Below are 18,955 nucleotides of genomic sequence, written 5' to 3'. Positions count from 1 at the left end.
CAACGGCGTTTAGGACGGAGTGGACACTCTGCCACGGGATGAGAGAATCCCGCCCTGCATGTTTTCACAAAGCAGTTAGATATAGCACTTTGGGTGAAGGGGATCAAAGGATATGGGGAGAATGTGGGATTAGGCTATTGAGTTCGATGATCAGCGTGTTCATAATGAATGGCGAAGCAGGCTCGAAGGGCCGAATGGTCTCCTCCTGCTCCTATTTCTATGTTTCTATGTTCCAGTACATTAGCCCAACATGAGGAGTTGTGTTCCAGCACATTATCCCAACAGGAGGGATTATGTTCCACCACTTTGTTCTTACATCAGTTGTTGCCTTATAATACATTACTCGATCATTATGCTTTTTTCCCCAAAACATTATGCAGTGTGCAGAGTTGTGTTCCAGTACATTATTTCAACATGAGGGGATGTGTTCAAATACTTTATTCAGACATGAGGTATTGTCTTCCAGTACATTATTCAAACATGATGACATTGTGTTTTAGTATAACCTTTATTCATGGAATGTTGTGTTTCAGTGCGTTACTGTTAATGAGTAGTGGCAGCAAGATATCTATTGTTTTCATATGGATGTCTCTCCATTTTAGTCTGCATCAACGAGTATATAAGGTACCCTCATAGATGGTGTAATGCTGATCACTCCCTCCAAGCAGGAAGTGTTAAACACATTCTGTAAAAAGCTCTGGGGTGAATTCTCCACCTCACCAGTCGAGTGTTTCTCGGCAGCTCGCTATCGCTGCCAGTGGAGTTCTCAATTCCACCGCTGGCCAATGAGATGTTTTATTGTAGCCTCCCCACACCGCAGGATACCGTCGGACGGCGGTGCACTGGAATGGAGAATCCAGCTGGTTGAGAATTCACCCCTCTGTCACAATCTCTGGGATTTTGGGACCCCCACCCACAGCTATAACTTCCATGCTTCCTCTAACATGACGATTGCTATGATTATCAAAGTGCAATTCAGAATGTTTTAATTGTGGCTGATAACAACATCACTGCTCCAAGCGATGATAGACCAATGGCCACCTGCAATATTGTCCAAGTAACAGTATTCAACATATTTGGTGGGGTATAAGAGGCTGCTAGGAATGTATACCTGTATAGCTTGTGGTGTAGTCAAGGTAGCACGGTAGGCACAGCGGGAATTATTTCAATTTTACAAATTACTTGAAGACCAACAGTTCATTACACCCCTGAACACGTGGTACAAATCATTTCCTCTAGAGTATGCAGAGAGCATCATTTAGGTAATCCAAATACTGCAATTAGTTATCCAAGATTGGGGTCCAGGGAACCTTGGAAAAAACCAAGCTGTGCAGGCTTCTTACAGGGGTAATATATTCCATATTCAATTTACCTTCAAATGTTTTCCTTCAAATACAAGAAAATGTATTCATTATACTTTGATTCTGGCTATTATCAGCTTGGAAGGTGTGTTGATGGTGAGGATTAAAGTTGAAAATTACAGACAGCCCCGACAGCGCTGTGTTCTGATAACTCACTGTGAAGCAATTTTAAATTTCTCGCTTGCTGCTTTTTGACATCCTCTACATTGCAAGAATATAAAAAAGTGCTATTGCTGCCAACAGGGACATTTTGAGTCTCCTGTAAATCCTGTGATAACTGAGCTGACTGATGACATTTTCTTAGTTGGAATTGTTGTGCCAGTATTTTGCTCTCTCTTTGATTCACAGAGTAGAATGTGATCTGCATTAGCAGGAAGTGTATGATTCCAGAAAAGCATCTTGCCCTCTCTCTGGTGTTTTACATCAACTCTCATTATTTACAGCAGGCATTAACCCTTCCTTTCATGGCCTTCACGTCTGCTCCCCTTTCTAGGTATGCAGCGAATATTCAATCTGAACAGGTTTATGTTTATTCCAATAACCAGATTTTGTGCCAATTCATTCGGCATCTGCTGATCAAAGAGGTGACATGATAGGCTATTGTCTGTTTCCTTCTTCCCTTTCTGATCAGTAGCACTTTTCATTGTATGTCATCGGTTACTTCCTCTGGTTATATTCCAATAGCTGTTATTTATTTAAACAAATGAGCTGAAACATCTGTGAGGCATCTCAATTTTTGGTGTCCCTGACACTCTCAGGAGTCGAAAGGACCCTCTAACTCCCTTAAAGTACCATCATCCCGCACACCCCACCTGCCCTCATACCATTCCCCCCTCACATCTTATATAGTCATCAAAGTGACCAAAACTGAGCAGTCAGGGAATCATGGCATACACCAAACAATAGTCAACATTGCTGTTTTCTCACAGTTTGTGCACCTATTCAAATGCATCAACATTTAAGATTGACAATGCATTATAAATTTAAACAATTCACAATTCGCTCCAAACTGAAATCTAATGTATTGCTTTTGGGATGTCTGGGGGGTTTTCTTTGAGAGATCGTCGAATAATGTTGCCATAGAGGGAGCTACAGCTCTTCACAGTTAAACTGAAGCACTGGGAGATCAATGTACAAACCAACTATAATAATTCAGGCATTAAAAGGTTCATCGATAGATAGATGCCTGTTGCTCAAGTAATAAAGTTAAAAAGGAGTAAAGTGTGAATGTGGTGGCGCAGCCCCACAGATCTGAACAAAGAAGCTGAACGTACAAAGTCAGTGCCAACAAGCTGCCTCGAGCTGACAGTCATTAGGAAAGCCTTTGGGAACTATCCCTGGCTAGCCTCAGATTTATGAGTGGAGGGAACCAGGGGCGAAATTCTTCGGTATCGGCGCGATGTCCGCCGACTGGCGCCCAAAGCGGCGCAAATCAGTCGGGCACCGCGCCGCCCCAAAGGTGCGGAATGCTCCGCATCTTGGGCGGGCCGAGCCCCAACCTTAAGGGGCTAGGCCCGCGCCGGACGAATTTCCGCCCCGCCAGCTGGCGGAAAAGGCCTTTGGTGCCCCGCCAGCTGGCGCGGAAATGACATTGCCGGGCGGCGCATGCGCGGGAGCGTTAGCAGCCGCTGACGGCATTCCCGCGCATGCGCAGTGGAGGGAGTCTCTTCCGCCTCCACCATGGTGGAGACCGTGGCGAAGGCGGAAGGAAAAGAGTGCCCCCACGGCACAGGCCCGCCCGCGGATCGGTGGGCCCCGATCGCGGGCCAGGCCACCGTGGGGGCACCCCCCGGGGCCAGATCGCCCCGCGCCCCCCCCCCCCCCAGGACCCCGGAGCCCGCCCGCGCCGCCTTGTCCCGCCGGTAAGGTAGGTGGTTTAATCTACGCCGGCGGGACAGGCATTTTAGCGGCGGGACTTCGGCCCATCCGGGCTGGAGAATTGCCGGGGGGGGCCGCCAACCGGCGCGGCGCGATTCCCGCCCCCTCCGAATATCCGGTGCCGGAGAATTCGGCAACCGGCGGGGGCGGGATTCACGCCAGCCCCCGCCGATTCTCCGACCCGGCGGGGGGTCGGAGAATCTCGCCCCAGAAGAGAGAAATGTCAACAATTATTTGTGAAGCTGCCCAAATCTGGTGAACAGATTTCACCATTTGGCTACCTATAATTCCAGATCTTCATGGGAATTTAGCTGTCGGGTTTAGCATTAACGTGGCTGCAGCATTTCATGAAACAATTGTTTTGACATGGGACAAAGCCATAACAGAAAGGAACCACAATTTATATTGTATTTGTCGTATAGAATAAGGTCAAAGGATTGCTTTATAGGATGGAGGGATGGACACCCCAGAAGGAAAATGGATGCAAGAGTAAAAGAGACTGAAAGCAGAGATAAAGACGTGGGAATTCTCCTTCGATGGGTTCCTCCGGTCCGCGGCAGTGTACCCACGCCCGCAGGTTTCCCGACGGTGTGGTGTGACCACAATGGGAAACCCCACTGGCCGGCTGCGGGAACGAAGAATCCCGCTGCCGGCGGGGCACGCCACGCTGGAAAACACGGCTCCTCCAAATTTGGAGGAGGTTGAAAGCAAAAGTGATTTGGGGAGAGAATTCCAGAGAATTTCTATCTCCGTTAAAACTGGAAATGAGTGGATTCAGAGATTCAGTTCAAGATCAACATCTGGCAATGATGCAGAGGAAGGTAGGAAGGGGCACAAGCAGGAAGCAGAACGTCTGAACATTCACGCAACACCAAATTTAGGGGATATTATCATAGATTATCATAGAATTTACAGTGCAGAAGGAGGCCATTCGGCCCATCGAGTCTGCACCAGCTCTTGGAAAGGGCACCCTACCCAAGGTCAACACCTCCACCCTATCCCCATAACCCAGTAACCCCACCCAACGCTAAGGGCAATTTTGGACACTAAGGGCAATTTATCACGGCCACTCCACCTAACCTACACATCTTTGGACTGTGGGAGGAAACCAGAGCACCCGGAGGAAACCCACGCACACACGGGGAGGATGTGCAGACTCCGCACAGACAGTGACCCAAGCCGGAATCGAACCTGGGACCCTGGAGCTGTGAAGCAATTGTGCTATCCACAATGCTACCGTGCTGGAGGAGACAGGAATGTGTTCCATTGTTAACACGGAGACAGGAATGTGACAAAATGCAAGGTGACATTAATACGTTTGCTAAATGGAGTTGTAATTTGCAAATTAATTTCAATAAAGATCAATATGAGCCGGTGCATGTTAGTAAAGAGAAGAAAGTGGCTGGTCTGTGTCAAAATCATGGAACACCCTCCCTAGCAGCACAGTGGGTGTATCTACACTGCATGACTGCAGAGGTTCAATAAGGCAGCTCACCACCACCATCTCAAGGACAATTAGTGATGGGCAACAAATGCTGGCCTAGCCAGCGAAGCCCACATCCCCAAAAATATATATTTAAAAATAACATTTCCTTGGAAAAGAGGTGCCTACATGGCGCAGTAAAGTCACAGGAGTCTAACAGTGCTGATATGCAATGACTAAGTCGTGATACATATTAATAAGGCCTGGAAAAACTGTAAGGCAGGCATTGGGGTTCTTTACCAGAGGCAAAGAATTGAAAATCAGAGATGTTACGATATGAGGGGGGAGGGGTCCAACAAATCACAGTTGGGGTTGAGGGGAGTGGAGGGAAGGGTGGGGGGAGGTGATTTCCAAGATTAACTCCCTGGATCTGGAGGACACATATGAGCTCCTCCTGGACCACAAACAGTGCTGGAAGGGCAACTTTCTTTGGAACCAGCCTACCTCACCTCCTAATGGCTGCCTGATTTTTCAAGGCCTGGGAAACCTGGTCAACATGCACTAAAAATGGAAACCATGTTAAAATGGTGACAACACAGCCTTCTGAAAAGGCCTGAAGAGCCACCTCCTGAGACCAGTTTAATGATCTGCCACTTTTTCCACCTCCGTTTAAACTGGAAATGAGTGGATTTGAAGCAGCTTGACTTTGGGTTTGAGAATTCTAACATTTTAACTTCCTACCACACCCAAACCCATCTGTTTCTAAGGGTAAAAAATCCCAATATATCTTTCCTCAGTAATTTTGTCATTTTCATAGCCGGAATAGGAAAAGTACATTACATTTTCTGGCCTGTCGATTTCTGACTGTTCTCCTGGAATATTCCACAAGAACACTCATGAAAAGTAGCCACACCTTTGGTGCTTGGCTGTGAACATACAAGGAATGGACCAGCAAAAACAAACCAGTCCATTGGACCTGTATCGTACAGACATAGTGGAAGCTACATTGATCATCAACCCAGGTCATGCAATATCCTCGGAGCGGTGGAAAGACTTTAAGGCCAAGTTCGTGAAAAAGCATGCCAAATTCCTCCATAATCCCACAAGGAAACCAAGCATGTTCCAAGAGCCTACAGCAGCTGTAAACACTCAGGATTTCTGCCTCTATTAAATATCTACAATTCAAGACGGCGCTACCTCAATGTTCTCGTTAAGTGAAGTCACTGCACAGATGTAATCAAGTCACCCCTTTAAATGACCACAGCCACACGAGAAGAATTAAAGGGCTGTGCACTTATAAATTGCCCTGACATTTGAGGGAGGTTGTTCTCCATCCAGGGACTCATTCAGCTACCTCCTGAAAGTCAGTAGCAAATCCATTCACACACACATTTTGGATACCACCCTCTTGAAACAAAGCCCAGCTATATGGCCATTTCTCAACTGTGAGTATGTCAGAGCTGGAGCTATTCCATATTAGTGCAAACCTCAAATCAATGCATAGCTGCTTACTCGAGCTGTTCTCACACTTCACTGCTTTCATGCAATTAAGGGCTGAATTTTATAGGCGACCCATGGGTGGAGAAATAGGTGGGTGGATAGGTAAATTAGGGCAGTATGGCATTTGCGACAGAACCACCCAAACCCACCTTGATTTTATGGCCCAAGGTAGATGCACGTGGGCCTACCACCCAGTGCCCAGTTGTGGCCCTAAAGTGGCCAATTAATGCTTAATTAAGGGCTTCATCCTGCTGCTCACTCTGATTTAATGGACAGTGTGAGAGGCCTATGCCCAACCTATAGCACAACCGGTTTAATCCCGCTGCAGGCTGCTGGTCAGTGAAAGGGTAGTTCCTCCTTCCCAGGTCGCCTGAGCCGATGGGAGCCCTTCCCCCTCAGGTAAGACGCCTTGCATCGGCCTTTCCCACCACAGCACCCCCTCCCCCTCAACATTGTTCAACATGCTCCCCCAGCTCCCTTGCCAGGTCCTGCCAACCCTGTCCCGAGGAGGTCCCAGATTTACTTGGGTTTGAGGGCGTTGGTGGTTCTTCTTTCTCCTGGGTCTCCTGCAATACCGGGCTACCAACAGCTACTGATCCTGGTGGTGCAGCAGGCCTCTGATTGGCCAACAGGTCTATGAGGCGGGTCTTCCTCCTGGAGATGGGACGGAAATCCTGCCTCATACTAATTAAAGGGCGCATCGCCCAACAAGAGACTCAAAGACTCCTACTCTGCTGCAATGTCAGGTTCGCTCCGCACGACGGAATCAGGCTACTTTTGCTCTCTAGTTTCAGTATCAGTGTTACTGTCAGGATGTGTATGCGAATCCCACATAGAAGAAAATTCAATCAATAATCAGATCTGAAAGCATGAAAAATCATGCACATTGGGTGTGTTGTGAGTAAGATAAGACTTAGGGTAGTGTACAATGTAAGATAGTTACGGTTCAACACGTTGACACTTAAAGGGGCAGCATGATGGTACAGTTAGCCCTGTGGGGACCTGGGTTCAATTCTTGTCTTGGATGACTGAATGGAGTTTACACGTTCTCCCCATGTATGTGTGGGTTTCCTGCAGATGCTCCGGGTTTCTCCTACAGTCCAAAGATGTGCGGGTTAGGTGGCCATGATAAATTTCTCCTTAGTGTCGAGGGATGTGTAGGGTAGGCTATGGGGTTACGGGGATAGGGCGGGGTGGAAATGGATAGGGTGCTCTTTTGAAGGGTCAGTGCAGACTCAATGGGCCGAATGGCCTCCTACTGCACTGCAGGGATTCTATGATTTCTATGAAAACCCCAAAAATAAAAGTTTACCAGCACCACGTTCCTTTCAAAATACATTGTATCCTTGAACCGTGCAAAGCCTGTTGTGTACAATGTTTACAGGAAAAACTTCCAAACTAGTTTTAATCCTCTGTGGAATATTATGCCAGATTGCGACAAAGCTTTAAGGATTTGAGCTGCAGTAATGTTGAGTTTTAGAGAAGTCAACGTTAGAAAAATGATGAATACTCACAACGATAAAACCTTTTCAAGACTGTTACAGATTGAATTTGTGTGGTCCCTTCCAGTCAAGTTTTCTTATGGTATCCTGGGCGGTACTATAATTTGGTGCAGCTCCATCCATTCCTCATTTGCCGGCCTCCCCGGTGGGCCTTCACTTCCATTACTAGCACTCGGGACCTGGGCAGCATCCTCCTCAGAGCAGGCAATCTGTGCTACACGCTTTAAATCAGAATCTGCCTGCTGTTATTTAATTAGGGAGGTTCAACTCCTCCTCTTCTTCAGACTGGTATCCAAAGAAGGTTTCAGCCATTCAGACCTCCGACTCATCCAGCTGGAGTGCTGGCCCCTTCTTGTTTAAATTCACCTGTCTGGTTTGGGATTGGATCACTAGTCTGTTATGGGCCAGGATATGGAGAACCCCAACGTGTATCATGGAGTTCATCTGACACACAACTTTTAATAGATTGTGGTTATTGGGGAGCACACGAGCCTACTTTACAGGTGTGATGCAACAGAAATCTACAGTACTTTTAAATTAAAACAATGTTTATTTATGAAACAAGTTAACACTTTATAAACCCACAGTAAACATCTTAACAACTATCAACACCAATAAATCCCCCAAAGAATACAGTACGCTAAGTAACTCTTAGTCTTTCCTTGCAACATCCATAAGACAAAAAGAACCAAGCTCCTTTTTACAGAAAGACATCAGGTTTAACTTCACTACTGAGAGCAGTTACCACTTTGAAATCATCAAATGAACATTCTTTAGCTTGCAGAGGTTCAAACACATCTTGCTGTGACTGCAGCTTCTCCAAATCTAAAACAAAACTAAACACACCCTGTAGCTGTGAGCCCAAAGTGAAAGTAAAAGCAGACAGACAGTCCAGTTCCACCCACACTCTGACATCACTGATAAACACCCATTTCTTAAAGGTACATCCACTACAGCTATTTTATAAACCCCCATTTCTTAAAGGTACTCTCACATGACAAGTCTATCACTAAAACCAGGGGGCTTCCTCCTCTAGCTGCTTCTCTTGCTTGAACAGTCCAGGACTATTGAGGACACTGCCACCTTGCTGCTAGCCAAATAATTCCCAAATAAGAAATCTATACCCTACCACCGGCAGCTCATGGAAAATTCTAGGTCAGATCGCTCTGTAAATAGATTTGATGGAGAGAAATGGGGATGTAGCCTGCTCCAACTCCATTGATTAACACCTTTGCATTCAAGGACGTTTCTGGGGGAAGGATTGAGTGACCCCGGTATATCTGAGCAGCACAATGGACTTGCTCATTTCTTTAGGAGTGCGGGGCACGGTTCCTTGAAGACAAAACTCCAGTGGCTCTCAGGAACTTTGTCAGGCTCTGCCACGCTTAAAGAGGTACTTCTGGAGGACTTCATTTTTGCAGCAAGGGTCACTGCCTGATTTGCTACTTTGCTGCCTATTCAACAATCTTACTGCTTATTGTTAGTATTCACAAAGCTTATTGCTGGTTCTTCCAATTTCTTTAAAGGTCAAATGTGGCTCATTTGCAATATACTTAAATCCCAGAGAAGTCCCCAATTCTTTTTCAGACAGAATTTGTGGGGTCCCTGGGGCGGCACTGTGGTGCAGTGGGTAGCACTGCTGTCTCACGGCACCGAGGACTTGGATTCCATCCCGGTCCGGGTTACTGTCTGTGTGGAGCTGGCACATTCTCCCCGTATCTGCGTGGGTCTCACCCCCACAGCCCAAAGGTGTGCAGGGTACGTGGATTGCCCCTTAATTGAAAAAAATAATTGGGTACTCTAAATTTAGTTAAAAAGAAAGAATTTGTGTGGGCCCTGCCAGTCCATAGTCAGGATGCTCGTGTGTAAGCTGCGTGTAGTCCTTTTCCCTCAGTGAGTTTTCCTAAATTTAAATTAATTCCAGCAGCAGGCTTTTTAGTTATTTTAAAAATAAGTAAGTTATTTGTTATCATGCATTTTCCCCAGATGGTTAGAACATAACATCTCAATCACTCGTCTCATTCACAACATCACTCACACAAATACCGATGGAGTTAAAGCCGTAATTATAAAAATGGGATTTAACGCAGTCTCTATGTCATTACAGGCCTAACGTCTTCTTTGTTAAGTTAATCCTTTAGTTGAAGTAAAGGTATTTTAGAAACAATGGATTCTCATGAAGCTGTAATGTCTCTTGTAGATGGCTAGCCAGGAGCTTGGTTCTCAGGTAGGCTGTGAAGCTGGAACAAGTACAGTGTTTTGGATGCATTAGAAGATGGTTCAAATGGTTCAGGTGTTTAAGATGTTTCTCTGCTGGATTTGCTTTGTTCAGAAAACTGCAGTATTTTAAACTGCAGTGCCTGAAAGTTAGTTTCAGTCACATGATCACAGATTTACCACTTCTGAAATCCACGGCTGCGCAGTCATTAGCACCGCTGCCTCATGGTGCCAAGGACCCGGGTTCAATCCCGACCCCGGGTAACTGCCATGTGGAGTTTGCACATTCTCCTCGTGTCTGCATGGTAGGTGGATTGGCTACACTAAAATTGCCCTTTAATTGGAAAAAAAATAATTGGGCACTCATTAAAAATACATATATATTCTCCTTTGTTCAAAATGACACTTGGGAGGCCAACAGTGTAGAGATCCCCTACACTTCAAAGGCTGCTTCACTCTTAAGCATGAGATGTGCAAACTTCACTGGTGGCTGCAAAATATCCTTATTCAGGCCCCCCATTTACTAAATATTGGCTAAAGAATCAGATACTGACCAGTTTAAATGTCCATAGTCACATGTTAAATGGCAGCCATCTTAACAGGATTTGCGGCCACTTTCACAAAGTAAGATTTAACAGTCCATAATACTCAATATACTTGGGATTATACTCAAGTGTGACAAGACAAAATGTCTCAAAAAACACAACACAATTAATCATTTTTTTCCAGTTTGGTTTCTGTGGTTATGTAAGCAAAATAGTATAGTCTGTGCATAAAGTCAACAACAAATAAACCCTTAGATTCGGGGGAACCACAGATTTGAGCCAGGGAAGGGGAACGGACGTTTGCGGAAATGGGAGGGGAAGGGGATTAAGACACTAAAAGATATGTTTCTTGGAAGTCGGTTTGCAGGATTGAAGGAGCTGGGAGCGAAGTATGGGCTGGAGCAGGGGGAAATGTTTAGATACATGCAGGTTCTAGATTTTGCCAGGAAGGAGATAGAAAGCTTCCCGGTGGAGCCGACCTCCACATTGCTGACGACAAGGGGGACTGGAGAAGGGGTTAATGTCGGCTGCAAATCACGTTCTTATGTTTTGGTCCTGTCCAAAGCTGGAGGATTACTGGAAGGAGGTTTTTAGGGTCATCTCTAAAGTGGTGCAGGTGAAACTGGACCCGGGCCCTCGGGAGGCCATATTCGGGGTGTTGGACCAGCCGGGGTTGGAAACGGGTGCGGAGGCAGATGTTGTAGCCTTAACCTCGTTGATTGCCCGAAGGCGGATCCTGTTGGGATGGAGATCAACCTCTCCACCCTGTGCCCTGGCGTGGCGGGGGGACCTGTTGGAATTCTTCATTCACGAGAAGGTTAAGTTTGAACAGAGGGGATGGATGGAGGGGTTCTACAGTTCATGGGTGTTATTCATTATGCACTTTCAAGAATTGGATAACATCGAACTAATGTTAGTGGGGGGGGAGGGTGCACGTTGGGGGGGTTTGGGGAGGGGGACTGCACATGTTAATGGTGGCTCTGGGTGATTCCTGATTCCTTTTTGTTATTTGTTTATGTTAACATGCGTGATGCTGTTTGGAGGTTTAGTGGGAGAATGGGATTGTTGTTGTAATGAATTACAGTGCCTCACAGATCTCTCTAAAATGATTGTATGTATTCATTAGCACTATCATTCTACACCACCATAGAATACTGTTGATCGGGGAGGCACGGTGGTGCAGTGGTTAGCACTGCTGCCTCACAGCGCTGAGGACCCAGGTTCGATCCTGGTCCCGGGTCATTGTCCGTGTGGTGTTTGCACATTCTCCCCATGTTTGTGTGGGTCTCACCCCCGCAACACAAAAGATGCGCGGGGTAGGTGGATTGGCCACGTTAAATTGCCCCTTAATTGGAAAAAAATAATTGGGTACTCTAAATTTATTCTTCAAAAAGCAGACTGTTGATCGCCACTGGTTTGCTATACAGTGACACGCATGTTCTAGGATAGCTCATATGCTTGGATTGGTGTTGTAGCTCTGGTTCTGAAAAGTAATGCAGGAGTCAGTGAATCTGTTTATTTTGACATTAACTTGAACCACTGTCCAACACAGCAATCAAATTACTTGAAATGAAATGAAATGAAAATCGCTTATTGTCACAAGTAGGCTTCAAATGAAGTTACTGTGAAAAGCCCCTCCCTCGTCGCCATTCGGGGAGGCTGGTACGGGAATTGAACCGTGCTGCTGGCCTGCCTTGGTCTGCTTGAAAAGCCAGCGATTTAGCCCTGTGCTAAATCAGCCCCATCTCAGAAGAGTCGGGAAACGAGATTCCCGCTGGGGACATAACGAGGTTCCCGCCCTTTCATTTCAATAAACCTAAATATAATTAAAGGGCTTCCCCATAATATGTCCCCCCCCCCAATGATTTTGAGGAAGCGGCAGTTAGTTTATCTCCACATGTCATGAGAACAAAGAGCTGTCCTAAAAAAATGTTTTCCACAGAACAAAATTAGTCACGCCAAGTTAGATTCCTTGTTCATACTGCAAGAGTCCATCCTGTTTATATCCTTTGTCCCCATTTCTTTGCTTTTATTATTTATGGTCCGCGGACCTATAAACAGCCTGTACCTTTAAGCAGAAGAGTGCTTGCCAGGACAGCACGGTAGCACAGTGATTAGCACAGTTGCTTCACAGCTCCAGGGTCCCAGGTTGGATTCCCAGCTTGGGTCACTGTCTGTGCGGAGTATGCACGTTCTCCCCGTATCTGCATGGGTTTCCGGTTTCCACCCACAGTCCAAGATGTGCAGGTTAGGTGGATTGGCCATGATAAATTGCCCTTAGTGTCCAAAACAGTGAGGTGGGGTTACTGGGTTACGGGGTTAGAGTAAAGGTGTGGCCTTAAGTAGGGTTCTCTTTCCAAGAGCCAGTGCAGACTTGATAGGCCGAATGGCCTCCTTCTGCACTGTAAATTCTATAATTCTATGATTGACAGGGTGTTCCTAGGTTTCGTATATTGGAGAGGAAAAGGCAGACTCATCAGCACCGAGTGAATCTCAGCTTTGGAGGAAGTCGGTTCGATTGGCTAACTGGCAACAGGTAGGTTGGCCAGTGCCAATGTTCTGCTGATAACAGTCAGTGATTGGTCCCTGCATGATGCTTTCTGAGCGAGCTTGACGGAACTGTTTAGACCGTGGAAAGAGAAGGATTGTGTTGTCCCTCTCTCTTGCCTGCTGAAGTGAGAGCACTGCTTTATTGTTCTAAAACCAGTGAGTGCTGGCACATCTTTGCTGTAACCCTGAAATGATCCTTAATCTACAGAGAAAGTAGACAAACTTGCCGGAGAAAACCATCCCAAGCCTAGAAGGAAGAAGTACCGAAACGAAAGCTTGAACTTCAGAAAGACATTAACTTGAAGTCATCCTAGTGCATCAAAGATCTTTTATCCTTTTATTTTATTAATATTTTCTTAACCACTCTTTCCCTTCTATGTTGTTATTTTGTCTGTGTGTGTGTATGTAGAGAGCGGGGACAGTTAGAAGGGGGGTGGGAGGGAGTTGGGAAAGGGGCATTAGATAGTCAGTTAGATTTTTCAGCCACTTTAATTATGATACTGTACATAATAAAAGGTTACTTGTGTTAAAGTTCCAAACCTGGTGACTGTAGCTTATTGGGCTCAACTAAGGCCCTCGGGTATAAAGGGCAGCACGGTAGCACAGTGGTTAGCACTGTTGCTTCACAGCACCAGGATCCCAGGTTTGATTCCCGGCTTGGGTCACTGTGTGTGCGGAGTCTGCATGTTCTCCCCATGTCTGCATGGGTTTCCTCCGGGTGCTCTGGTTTCCTCCCACAGTCCCAAAAGGTGAATTGGACATTCTGAATTCTCCCTCTGTGTACCCGAACAGGCGCCGGAGTGTGGCAACTTGGGGATTTTCACAGTACCTTCATTGCAGTGTATACTTGTGACAATAATAAAGGTTCTATATTTCTTAAAATACAGTTAGAGTACCCAATTCATTTTTTCCAATTAAGGGGCAGTTTAGCATGGTCAATCCACTTACGCTGTACATCTTTGGGTTGTGGGGGGCGAAACCCACGCAAACACGGAATGTGCAAACTCCACATGGACAGTGACCCAGAACCGGGATCGAACCTGGGACCACAGCGCCGTGAGGCAGCAGTGCTACTCACTGCACCACCGTGCTGCACAAGATTATGGGTGGGATTCTGCGGGAACCACTCCGGCGTCGGGCCGCCCCAAAGGTGCGGAATCCTCTTCACCTTCAGGAGCTAGGCTGGCGCCAGAGTGGTTTGCGCCACACCAACCAGCACCGAAGGGCCTTCGCCGGCCGGCGCAAGTTGGTGCATGCGCGGGAGCGCCAGTGTGTGCTGGCGTCATCCCAGCGCGTGCGTATGGGGGGGTTCATCTCCGCGTCGGCCATGGCGGAGGACCACAGCGGCCGACGCGGAATATTAGAGTGCCATGGCAACAGGCCTGCCCGTGGATCGGTGGGCCCTGATCGCGCACCAGACCACCGTGGGGGCACCTCCCGGGGCCAGATCCCCCCGCTCTCCGAGGACCCCGGAGGCCGCCTGCGCAGCAAGGTTACACCGGCGGGACGGGCCTAAAACGGGCGGCCACTCGGCCCATCACGGGCCGGATAACCACCGGGGGGGCCGTCGCCAGCGGCCGCCAACCAGCGCGGCTCAATTCCCGCCCCCCGCTAAATCCCTGCCGCCAAATCCCCGGCGGGGGGTCGGAGAATCCCACCCTATATATTTGAAATAAAATATAATTTTGTGTTGCAACTCCTGGTTATGTGGGGCCAGAATCAACCGCGTGCTAGCCCAAGGTGTCGTGACAATACCATTAAGTCAAATCCTCCATGCTAAATAATAAAACGGCTGCTGTTTTTATACATATATTAAACCGCTGAAGCAATTTTACATAAAAACATTCTGCACTGATTCAGCCAATGAATCCACACTAAGCTGTTTGAAATGTCACCATGTTTGATGACTCAATTACAGCCCATCTTCTCTTCCTGGGTAATGCAGCTATGATGGTGTCTGCTCTGTTAAATTTCTCTATGCTAGCCTCAGGGATTCCTTCAAAACATACTTCAAAAGCCCAAGAATTTCACCCCAGTTAAGTAGTCGCAATAAATAAGTAATGAATAAATGAGAGAAATTCAAATGTCTTGTCTATTCTGAACATAGTCTTGAAAAGGAAATAGCTTTGAGCCATTTGAACAGAATGCAAGTATGTAGAAATAGCACCAAACCTAATTGCTTTAAAACATTTAGCAAACTAAAACCGAATTGGTGTAGGTTCAATATCTGATGAGCTCTAGTTCTGCAGCTACATATGATAACACTGTAAAATTTATTTCATTATGAGAAATGCTATTCAGCCACATTTCAATGCTCACTGGGACGTAATATCCCCACATGTTTCACACATTTTGAACACAACAGGCAGATTTCTTAACCCTCACAGGGTAGAGCAAATGCTGCACTATGTAGGAATACAGCTTTGGTGAATTGAATATGGAGCTAATGACTGTACCTCTAGCAGACATTTGAACAGGTCGGATATTTTCAACAGGTTGAAAAATATTTCACTGAAGTTCGACTGAGGACGGCACGGTGGCACAGTGGTTAGCACTGCTGCTTCGCATCACCAGGGACCCAGGTTCAATTCTAACGTTCGCCCCGTGTCTGCGTGAGTTTCCTTCGGGTGCTCCGGTTTCCTCCCACGGTCCAAAGATGTGCAGGTGAGGTGGATTGGTCATGATAAATTGCCCCTCAGTGTCCAAAGGTTAGGTGGGGTTACGGAGATAGGGTGGGGGCATGGGCTTAGGTAGGGTGCTCTTTCAGAGGGTGATTGCCGACCCAATGGGCTGAATGGCCTCCTTCTAGGATTCTATGATCCAAAAGCTCAATGAGTTTATCCAGTTGTATGGCTGAGCCAAATCTGATATATGTTCTTTGCCAAATTAGCAGATCTCTGCAAACATGGGGGTAAATTAAGTTCCGTGTCCTTGGTGGTATGAGAGGAGAATTGGCCAGTGTTCAGGATCCAATCACTCACTGGCAATCCCTGTTTGAAGTGTGCAGGTGTGGGACTAGGTGAGGAGACTGTCAGTAGGATTACCTTGAATTATCAAGTGCCACGAACTCTAATCCTACATAAATGACTGAATGTCATTTGGACAAAGTTCCAGGAGAAAGCCATGTTTAACTCTGTACACCAGAGTACACCAGAATCATTGATTCTAAGAGAGGAAGAGAGAAATCTGGCATGGGAAACCTTTCTTTAAAGAGTTGTAAGCAAACTGTGTGATGCAATTCATGAGCCTTTCTCTTTGGATCTAGTTTTGAAGCGAGATAAAACTTACTGAGAATAATTTTTACTTTGGACAACTGATAAGCCACGCAAAAATCTTTTTTTCCAATTCTTTCATGGGACATGGGCGTCGCTGGCTAGGTAACCATTTTTATTACTCATCCTTAATTGTCCTTGAGAAGGTGGTACTGAGCCATCATCTTGAACCGCTGCAGCCCATGTGGTATAAGTGCACCCACAGCGCTGTTACGGAGGGAGTTCCAGTATTTTGACCCAATGACAGTGAACGAACAGCGATACATCCCTAAGTCCCTAAGGATGGTGTGTGGGTTGGAGAGGAACCTGCAGATGGTGGTGTTCCCATGCTACCCTTAACCTTCCAGATGGTGGAGCTTGTGGGTTTGGAAGGTGCTGCCGAAAAAGCCTTGGCACTGATTTCAAAAGAAATGAAAATGAAATGAGATTTCAAACGCACAGCTGACCTGACCGTTGGCCATTTTACTAGAGGTGCAGAAAAACCTTCAGCCCAGGCACATTGAGTTACATCAAACCCTGTACAAACAAGGGTGGCAATGCCGGTGACAGTGGTTAGCACTGCTGCCTCACAGCACTGGAGACCCGGATTCAATCCTGGCCCCGGGGGGGTCACTGTCCGTGTGGAGTTTGCACATTCTTTCCGTATCTGTGTGGGTCTCACCCCCATAACCCAAAAATGTGCAGGGTAGGTAGATTAGCCATGCTAAATTGCTCCTTAATTGGAAAAAAAATGAATTGGGTACTTTAAACAAAACTCTGTACAAACACAAACAAACAACCTACTGCTGCACCGTATATCTGTGTATAAATAACCAAAGGTAGGAAGCATCATGGAGAATTGACACTTAGAAGAGCCACCCTGTCAGAGCGCAACAGTGTCCTTAACCATTCAAGTTATTTCACTGTCATGTTAGACTCAATTAGCACTTTCAAACAGTAATTAACCTAGTTGCCAAGTCATTATTTCCACTGCAGTGACTGGAGGGATGTAAAAAGTCACCCAGCTTTTGCTGAAGTCATTTCCCTTACCTTTTAAATAAAATATAGTATGTAAGACATAGCTCTTCTATCAATATTTGCATAAGGGCAGATTGAAGCAGCAACAAAATATGCCATTACCTGTAACAGTTTCAGTTACCCACAAGTGAAATGTTTAATTGCATTTTTATTAACAACAGTTTAATGCCCAAAAGCTCCAAAATCTTAGCCCAACTCAGAAAATATTTTCTTTAAATATTCTACCACCACGAAATTGATGGTAATTAGACTTCCTAAATGTTCCTTTTACAACCTGACATCAATGACATTGAAATAGCACAACCTATACAATTCCTTCATAAACCAGCGCAGGGAATCTTCTTACAGAAAAAGGCTTTTTGTCTACCAGTCCTCATATTATATGTTGAGAAACTTTCTTTGTCTTGGATGTGCGTGGGTGTGTGTGTGGAGGGGTGCAGGAAAATCATGATTATTTTAGTACAGAGACTGGGTTACTTACTGTAATATCACTGTCTTAAATAGCAATATTCTATTGCTACCTTCCTGAAGAGATATTTGGCACATCATTTAATTTGGGGAATGAGGTAGGGGGCGCGATTCTCCACTCCCGTGCTGGTTGGGAGAATCGCCTGGGCCGCCAAAGTTTCCCGGGACGCCGGTCCGACGCCTTCCCGCGATTCTCCCAAGCGGCGGGAACGGCCCGGTCGAGTTTCGCGGGCCGCAGGCCGGAGAATCGCCGGAGACACCCAAAATGGCGATTCTCCGGCACCCCCGCTATTCTCAGGCCCGGATGGGCCGAGCAGCCAGGCCAAAACGGCGAGTTCCCCCCGGCGCCGTCCACACCTGGCCGCTGCCGTCGTGAGCGGTGCGTGAACAATGGGGGGGGCGGCCTGCGGGGGGCGAGGGGGGATCCTGCACCGGGGGGTACCTCAAATGTGGGGTGGCCTGCGATCGGTGCCCACCAATCGTCGGGCCGTCCTCTCTGAAGGAGGACCTCCTTCCTTCTGCGGCCCCGCAAGATCCGTCAGACATCTTCTTGCGGGACGGACTTAGAGAGGACTGCAACCACGCATGCGCGGATGACGCCCGTTATGCGGCGCCGGCCGCGTCATCTATGCGGCGCCGCTTTTACGCGGGCGACAAGGCCTGGCGCGTGTAGATGACGCGGCCCCGATCCTAGCCCATTGTCAGGGCCTGAAACGGTCGGGATTGGGGCTGTTTCGCGCCATCGTGAACCTCGACGGCGTTCACGACGGCGCAGCCACTTCGGTGCGGGAGTGGAGAATCCCGCCCCAAGTCATTTTCATCATGACCGTATCATGGTCATTACTCCCTGTGCTCAAGCCTGGCCAGCATCATGGCAGGGCTCCAACTGTGCCACCATATGACATTCACACAATCTGGGGGTTCACTGGGTAGCAATCAGGAGAGGGAATGCTGTTTGATTTTCCCCTTTCTAGTCCAGGGCGTAGAAGGCAGTTGTATTGCCCCTATGTCTCTGTCATCATCCTCGCTGGGATCAATTCTCTCAGCACAGAGAAGTAATCGAATCTGACCCATACTCCAGCTAGGCATTGCAAAAACTCACTGAGCTTTCACGAGAGGTGTCGTTCCTTCTCCTTCTTCAATTTAAAAAATATACATTACAACAATATAATAAAACATCCCAAGACCCTTCGTAGGAGCATTATATATTTTTTTCCATAAG

At 46.9% G+C, this 18,955-nt stretch overlaps 1 long non-coding RNA gene across 8 annotated transcripts in view; it reads right to left on the bottom strand.

Annotated features, from left to right (window-relative positions):
- Positions 1 to 18,955, bottom strand: part of LOC140425435 (uncharacterized) — a 153,710-nt gene that overhangs the window by 119,885 nt on the left and 14,870 nt on the right. The window lies entirely within an intron of this gene.

Source organism: Scyliorhinus torazame, chromosome 6 (assembly GCF_047496885.1).
Source record: "Scyliorhinus torazame isolate Kashiwa2021f chromosome 6, sScyTor2.1, whole genome shotgun sequence".
In the NCBI taxonomy this organism is placed as follows: domain Eukaryota; kingdom Metazoa; phylum Chordata; class Chondrichthyes; order Carcharhiniformes; family Scyliorhinidae; genus Scyliorhinus; species Scyliorhinus torazame.
Note: the sequence above shows the minus strand (reverse complement) of the source record. Positions and strands in the feature narration are given on the sequence as shown.